Raw genomic sequence first — 8,949 nt, forward strand, 5'->3', positions numbered from 1 at the left:
GCTGCTTGGCCTGCTGTGTTCATAAAGCTCTACACCTTGTTATCTCAGATTCTCCAGCATCTGCAGTTCCTACTATCTCTGTCACTTGGTGAGATTGATTGTACGTTGGTAAAGGGTGATATCCATCAGGGATGACAGGGTCAAGTAACCTTTATGAGCACATGACATTCCGAGCATTTTCTGTGGAACCCTGACCATCTGTAACTCACAATCATCCAGGTCATTTCACTCAGTAATCATCAACAACACTGAACCAGGGCTCACTGCACATGCCTGCTCATTAGACCCGCACTGTCAGAAATCCCTTTTCTCCAAAGTGTGTCTTTTAAACCTGATCTGATCTGCTTTGATTGATTTCTTAAATTCAAAAATATACTTTATTCATAAAATATCTTTATGTACATACATTGTCCTTTGAGCACTTCAGTTCTGTACAGTAGCATATGGAGAAACAAACAAACACTGGAGTTTGACTGTAGCCAGCAAAGAAACCAAAGGCATTTCTTACTTTTACAAGACTATATTTATACGCATTTGAAGCACCACAGGGTCTGATAACTGAATGAACCTTCATTTAACTTCAGCAGAAAGGCCTTAGATGGTAGTCTTTCCCCACTGCACCTTAGTGGCAGATGGCCCAAGCTTTAGTGCATTCCTCAGCACGTAGTTCTGGGCCTTGGAATGTCCCAGGCTGCAACACTCGGTCAAGGTCAGCTCCTTGCTCTGGAAGTCCAACAAGTTGAACAGGATACATCGTGGGTAGTGAGGACAGTCTTTACTCGAAATCAACTAACCAAATCTTCGGACACCAGGTCCCTGATGATCCCCTCAGTTGTGGTGATTGAGCCACTTTGTGCTCAAATCCTTTTTATTTCAAAAATATACTTTATTCATAAAAAATCTTTACATACATACGTAGTCACTGGAACAATTTGATTCTGCACAGTCTTTATATATGCAGAACAAACAAACCCAGGGCATTTCTTACTTGAATCAACCTATATTTCCATATAAATCCCAAAAGATTCAAAATTGGCTTGCCTGTAGAAAACAGAGGCGAGTGGTGGAACGGTGTTTTTCTGGCTCGGAGTCCATGACTAGTGGCAGGGATTCGTACTGGGACCTCTGTTGTTTGAGATTTATGTAAATGTCTCAGATGAAAATGTAGAATGGTGGGTTAGTAAGTTTGCAGATGACACAAAGATTGGTGGAGTTGTGGGTTGTGCGCAAGGTTGTCAAGGGATACAGCAGCATGTGATTCCATTGCAGATATGGGCAGAGAAATGGCAGACAGAGTTTAATCCGGGTAAGTGTGAGGTGTCGCACTTCAGGAGATTAAATGTTAAGGGGAAGAATACAGTTCATGGCAGGACTGTTAACAACACTGACACAGACAGGGATCTTGGAGTCCTAGTCCATCGCTCCCTAAAGGTGACCACACAAGTCGAGAGGGTGGTAAAGAAGGCGCATTGCATGCTTGCTTTATTGATCGGGGCATTGAGTTCAAGAGTCAGGAAGTGATGTTGCAGCTTTATAAAACTTTGGTATGGCCATGCTTTGAATATTGCATTTGTTACGGAGTGGGAATGGCCGAACCCCTCTGATAGTTCAACCAAAACACAAGTCCCAATGTGTTATGACGGGAGTAGAGGTTCCCTTCTTATAATTATCCCTGAAACACCCAAAGAAGCTCAGCTTTCCCCTCGCAAAATGTTAAAAGAAAGAATATCCCTGATTCACTTTATAAATAATACAAAACAGCTTATTTATTTAACCCTAACAATGAAGAAATGAACAGAATTATTAACAAAGCAAACAATTCCCCCAAAACCACTAACTACTCCCTAACTGGCCTAAATTCTATTGGAATGCTGTTCAAATGCACGCAAGACCCATTTAAATAAACTCAATTAATAAGACAAAGTATAATTAAAACTTATTCTCTTAAAGTTCGCACAGCTGTGTCTTCTGGAACACTCTGCTTTCTCCAGCCTATCTGCTGTCGATCTGAAGTCAACAATGTCTTTCTTCTGCTGATACTGCTGTCAGAGATGTTTTCTCTGTAAGGACTCTTAGCCAGAAGTGTCATGGTACCTTTGATTAATTAAATGGTGCTTTCTTTGATATAAAGATGACTGTGAGAGCCAATTTCTGTCCCTCAAGGTAGAGAGCTGAGGGTTCTTAACTTGGGTGAATGGCGGTTAGCTCTGGGGCCTCTGTCCAACTGCCACTATCTTCATACCTGTGATGACATAACAATATTTCTTACGTAGGATTGGTTTGATGTTGTCAACACCATCAAATTTAAATTTGATAGGTTTTTAATATGTATAGACTTGGTTTAAATTGTTTGGCTAAATTTGAAAGCTGTTGTCTTGGTCAAAATGCTGCTTGGCCTTTCAATATAAACGTTTTAATTTTGGTTACTTTCTGCACTGACAACCTCCAGCTGTGACTCATTGATATCCATTTAAAAGTCTCAATGCACAGAAAAAAACACCTCACATCTTAAAGGGATCACCACTGTTTCCTGCTATCATTTTTACCAATTCCAGCTTCCGGCCTTCCAATTCATGAGTATTCTACAGAAAGGAAGCATACGTAAGGTCTAGGCGACTGAAAACAGACGAAGCTTTGGAAGAATATCGGGAAAGTAGGACCAATCTGAAACGAGGAATTAAGAGGGTTAAAAGGGGTCATGAAATATCTTTAGCAAACAGGGTAAAGGAAAATCCCAAAGCCTTTTATTCGTACATAAGGAGCAAGAGGGTAACTAGAGAAAGGGTTGGCCCACTCAAGGACAAAGGAGGGAAGTTATGCGAGGAGTCAGAGAAAATGAGTGAGATTCTGAATGAGTACTTTGCGTCGGTATTCACTGAGGAGAGGGACACGACGGATGTTGAGGTTAGGGATAGATGTTTGATTACTCTAGGTCAAGTCGGCATAAGGAGGGGGGAAGTGTTGGGTATTCTAAAAGACATCAGGGTGGACAAGTCCCCAGGTCCGGATGGGATCTATCCCAGGTTACTGAGGGAAGTGAGAGAGGAAATAGCTGGGGTCTTAACAGATATCTTTGCAGCATCCTTGAGCACGGGTGAGGTCCCGGAGGACTGGAGAATTGTGAATGTTGTCCCCTTGTTGCAGGAGGGTTGGAAGGATAATCCAGGTAATTATAGACCGGTGAGCCTGACGTCAGTGGTGGGGAAGCTGCTGGAGAAGATACTGAGGGATAGGATCTATTTACATTTGGAAGAAAATGGGCTTATTAGTGATAGGCAGCATGGCTTTGTGCAGGGAAGGTCATGTCTTACCAACTTGACAGAATTCTTTGAGGAAGTGACAAAGTTGTTAGATGAGGGAAGGGCTGTGGATGTCATATACATGGACTTTAGTAAGGCGTTTGATAAGGTTCCCCAGGGAAGGCTGATGGAGAAAGTGAAGTCGCATGGGGTCCGGGGTGTACTAGCTAGATGGATAGAGAACTGGCTGGGCAACAGGAGACAGGGAGTTTTAGTGGAAGGGAGTTTCTCAAAATGGAGAACTGTGACCAGTGGTGTTCCACAGGGATCTGTGTTGGGACCACTGTTGTTTGTGATATACATAAATGATCTGGAGGAAGGTATAGATGGACTGATTAGCAAGTTTGCAGACAACACTAAGATGGGTGGAGTAGCAGATAGTGAAGGGGACTGTCGGAGAATGCAGCAGAATATAGATAGATTGGAGAGTTGGGCGGAGAAATGGCAGATGGAGTTCGATCCAGGCAAATGCGAGGTGATGCATTTTGGAAGATCCAATTCAAGAGCGAACTATACGGTAAATAGAAAAGCCCTGGGGAAAATTGATACGCATATATGACCCCATGTACATTCCACTACAAAGGAAAACCGGAAGTGAGGCAATCCATCTCAATGGACCCCAGAGTTTAAAAACCAGGCGGGAAAACGCACCGACGCTTCATCGGAGGCTGCACTGAGGATGTTACCCAGCATGGTAATGAAACATCTGCGAAACAAGAAACCAGCTCGGCGAGCCAACCAACCTCAATATTGTTATTCATTCATGGTCATTGGCTGGACAGCATTTATTGTCCGTCCATAGTTGCCCTTGAGAATGTGGTGGTGAGCTGCCTTCTTGAACCACTACATTCCCCCTGATGTAGGTTGACTCATAATGCTGTTAGGGAGGGAATTCCAGAATTTTTATTCTGCGACAGTGAAGCAACGGCAAAATATTTTCAAGGCAGGATAATGATTGACTTGGACGGGAACTTGCAGGCGGTGGTCTTCCCATGAATCTGCTGCCGTTGTTCTTCTTGATGGAAGTGTTTGTGGGTTTGGAAGGTGCTGACTGAGGATATTTGGTGAACTTTTGCAGTGCATCTTATAGATAGCACACACTGCTACTACTGAACATCGGTGATCAGTGTGGAGGTTTGTGGACATGGTGTCAATCAAATGGGCTGCCTTGACCTGGACGGTGTCAAGCTTCTTGAGTGTTGTTGGAGCTGCACCCTTCCAGGCAAGTCAAGAGTATTCCATCACACTCCTGACTTGCACCTTGTAGATGATGGCTAGGCTCTGGGGAGTCAGGAGGTGAGTTACATGCTGCAGTATTGTTCACCTCTGAATTGCTGTCATAGCCAGTGTGTTTATGTGGCTTGTCCAGTTGAGTTTCTGGTCAATAGTAATCCCCAGGATGTTAATAGTTGGGGATTCATTGATTGTAACACCATTGAATGTCAAGGAGCGGTGGTTATATTGTCTCTTCGGTGATGCTCATAGCCTGGCCGCAAATGTGTGGCACAAATGTTACTTGCCACTCGTCAGCCAAGCCTGAATATTGTCTAGATCTTGTTGCATTTGAACATAGACTGCTTCAGTATCCTTATGATGTAGGGCAGGTCATTGATGAAGCAGCTGAAGATGGTTTGACCTAGGACACTGACCTGGAGAACTTCTGCAGAGATGTCCTGGAGCTGAGATGACTGACCTTCAGCAAACACAAACATCTTCTTACGTGCCAAGTAAAACTCCAACCAGTGGAAAGTTTGCCCCTTGATAGCCATTGATTCCAGTTTTGCAAGGGCTCCGTAATGTCACACCCAGTTGAATGCAGCCTTGGTGTCAAAAGCTGTCACTCTCACGTCATCTCTGAATTCAGCTATTTTGTCCATGTTTGAAGCAAGGCTGTAATGAGGTCAGGAGCTGAGCAGCCCTAGTGGAACCCAAACTGGTTATTGCCGACAGGTTCTGCTTGATAGCACTGTGATGACACCTTTCATGACTTTATTGATGAACGAGAGTGGATTGATGGGGCAGTATTGGCTGGGTTGGATTTGTCCTGCTTTTTATGTACAGGACAAAACATGAGCAATTTTCCCCATTGGCAGGTCAATGCCAGTGTTGTAACTTACTTGAAGAACTCAGCTATGGGAGCAGCGAGTTCTGGAGAACAAGTCTTCAGCACTGTTGCCTGAATGCTGTCAGGGCCCGTAGACTTTGCAGTATCCAGTGCCTCCAACCATTTCTTGATGTCACGTGTAGTGAATCGAATTGGCTGAAGACTGATTTCCATAATGCTGCAGACTACAGGAAGAGGTTGAGATGGATCATCCACTTGAGATATCTGGCTGAAGGTAGCTGCAAATGCTTCAGCCTTATCTTTTGCACTGGCGTGCTGAGCTCTTCCATCATTGAGGATGGGGATATTTATGGAACCTTCTCCTCCAGTGATTGTAGAGTCTCTATAGTGTGAATTCAGGCCATTCAGCCCATCAAGTCCACACTGATCCTCTGAAGAGCAGCCGACCTGTACCCAGCCCCTACCCTATCACTGCAAACCTGCATTTTCCGTGGCTAATCCAGCTAGCCTGCACATCCCTGGACATCATGGGCAATTTAGCATGGCCAATCCATCTATGGACTGTGGGAGGAAATTCATGCAGACACATGCAGAATGTGCGAACTCCACACAGACATTTGCCTGAAGCTGGAATCGAATCAGGGTCCCTGGTACTGTGAGGCAACAGTGCTAAGCACTGAGCCACCATTATTCACAACTGGATGTGGCAGCACTGCAGAGCTTAAATCTGATCTGTTGGTTGTGGTCTTGGTTAGCTCTGTCTATCACATGCTGTTTGACATGCAAGCAGTCCTGTTTAGGAGCTTCATAGGTTGACATATCATTTTCAGTCGTGCCTGATGTTGCTCCTGGCATACCCTCCTGAGCTCTCCATTGAACCAGCAATAATCCCCAGCAATAATCCCCTGGCTTGATGGTATTGGTTGAGTGAGGATTTTCTTTTCATTCATTGATAAGATGAGGGTATCGCTGGCAAGGACAGCACTTACTCTTCATCCTTAATTGCCCAGAGACAAGTTAAGAGTCAACCATATTGCTGTGGCACTGGAGTCACATGTAGGCCAGATCATGTAAGGATGGCAGTTTTCTTCCTTAGAGAACATTAGTGAACCAGATAGGTCTTTCTGACAATCCGCAATGGTTCCATAGTCATCATTGGAGTCTAATTTGCAGAATTCAATTGAATTCAAATTGCACCTTTGGCTGTGGTGCAGTTTAAATCTGGGTCTTCCAAACATGAGCTGGTTTTTGCATTAGTAGTGTAGCAATGAACACTAGGCATCAACTACACCAACTCCCTGCCAACTTCCACCCCCCATTTCCCCACCACAGATACACACACCAGTTAATCTAACTCACGAATCCATAGAGTATACAAGAGGTCCTTCAGCCCATTGAGCCAGTACCACCAAAAGTATATGTCTACATACACATGTCTCACTAGGTAAGTTATGAAATCCTCAACCACACAAAATTATGACATTTCAAATGCTTATCTAAGTACCTTTAGAATGTTGTGAAGTTTGCCCCATTAAGTGCCTTCCCTGGCATTCCAGACCCCTTCCACCCTCTGGGTGGAGAAGGTTTTCCTCCAATCCCCTCTGAAACTCCTGCCTTTCACTTTAAAGTTATGTCCCCTTCTTACTGACCCTTTGACTAATGGGAACAGCTGTTTTCTGGTCACTGTGCCCATGCCCCTGATAATCTTGTACACCTCTATCAGGTCATCCCTCAATCTTCTCTGCACGAAAGAGAACCACCCGAGCTTACTGTTTCTCTTCACATCTGAAATCCATCTTAGGCAATGTCCTTGTCTCTCTCCTTGCACCCCGTTCATGGTTGTTCGATCCTTCCTGTCGTGCACTGACCAGAACTGCACAAAGTACTCCAGCTGTGGTCTAACCAAAGTTTTGTACAGCTGCAACATAACCAGCCTGCTCTTACAAACTATGCCTCAACTGAAAAATGCAAGCATCTGATGTGCCTTCTTAACAATTCTATTAACCTGTGCTGCCACCTTCAGGGAACTGTGGACAAGCACACCAAGATCTCTCTGTTCCTCTTAAGTTTCCTGGTGTCCTCCTATTCATTGAGTACTCCCTTGTCTTGCTATTTCTCCCAATGTGCATCAATTCACATTTATCAGGCTTAAATTCTGTCACTGATCTCTCTTCCTTTCATTTGCCCTGCCTGCCTTTCCTGTTTTTTTTCTCTCGCTCATTCACACTTGCGCTGCTTGCACTCTCTTGCTCTTCATTCTGTCCCTTGCCTGCTCTCTTTCTTCCTCTCAATCTATTTCTTTCATATTTCTCCATCTATGGTCCTCTCTCTGCCTCTCACTATTTCTGATAATCTCTTCGTCTCTCTCACTTTTTTTTTAGTATCTCCCCACTCCCTATTTCTAATTCCACAATGTGTGTTGATTGGATCACGGTTTGAAAACTGGGCCTTTAGGAATTCCCCTGCGTGTCTGTGATTGGCTTGAGCTAGGATGTATCAGAACTGATGAGACTCCTATGACCTGGGAATCATGATAGCACACAAACCCACAGCCACTCTTTGACAAACGCTCACAAGGACCAAAGTCCCCATACCCAGGACATGCAGGACCAACGTAGTTTACAAAATACCTTGGAATGACTGCAATAAACATTACATCGGCTCGACCGGAAGGAAACTAGCCATCAGGATGCATGAACACCAGCTAGCAGCAGAATAACACGACAAGCTTTCCCTTATCTCATGTGCTCGACAATGAAGACCATCAATTTAACTGGGACAACGTGACCATCCTAACTCAAGCTAATCACAGACACGAACGGGAATTCCTAACGGCCTGGTATTCAAACTGTAATGCAATCAACAAACATGTGGAATTAGATGCCATATACAAACCTATGCAGGACAGAACCGGAAATGACAGAACCCAACTTAACAGGCCGGATCATATAAATGCCAAGCGGTGTAGAACAACATCACTTCATCTGAGGTAGTACTGATGATGTCACATAGCATGGTGACGAAATATCCATATGATAACCAGCCAGCTCGGCGAGCAAGCCAACAACCTCACACCACCTCCCATTCTTCTTCTTACCTTATCAGCATAATCCTCTATCCTTGTGTATTGATCTAGCTTCTCCACAAATACCTGTCGTTCCTCCCACCTATCCCTTCCTCCCACCTCAAGCCCCACCCCCATCTCCTACGTACTAGCCTCATCCTGTCCCCTTGACCTGTCTATTCTCCCTGGACTGACCTATCCCCTCCCACACTCACCTTTAGGAATCATAGAATCCCTACAGTGTGGAAACAGGCCCTTTGGCCCAACAAGTCCACACTGAACCTCAGAGCATCCCACCCAGACCCATCCCCCTATAACCTACTTAATCTACACCTCCCTGAACACTATGGGCAATTTAGCATGGCCAATCCACCTAACCTGCACATATTTGGACTGTGGGAGGAAACCAGAGGACCTGGAGGAAACCCACGCAGACACGGGGAGAATGTGCAAACTCCTCACAGGCAGTCGCCCAAGGCTGGAATCGAACCCAGGTCCCTGGCACTGTGAGGCAGCAGTGC

The sequence above is a fragment of the Rhincodon typus genome, chromosome 29 (genome assembly GCF_021869965.1).
Source record: "Rhincodon typus isolate 14 chromosome 29, sRhiTyp1.1, whole genome shotgun sequence".
Taxonomy (NCBI): Eukaryota; Metazoa; Chordata; class Chondrichthyes; order Orectolobiformes; family Rhincodontidae; genus Rhincodon; species Rhincodon typus.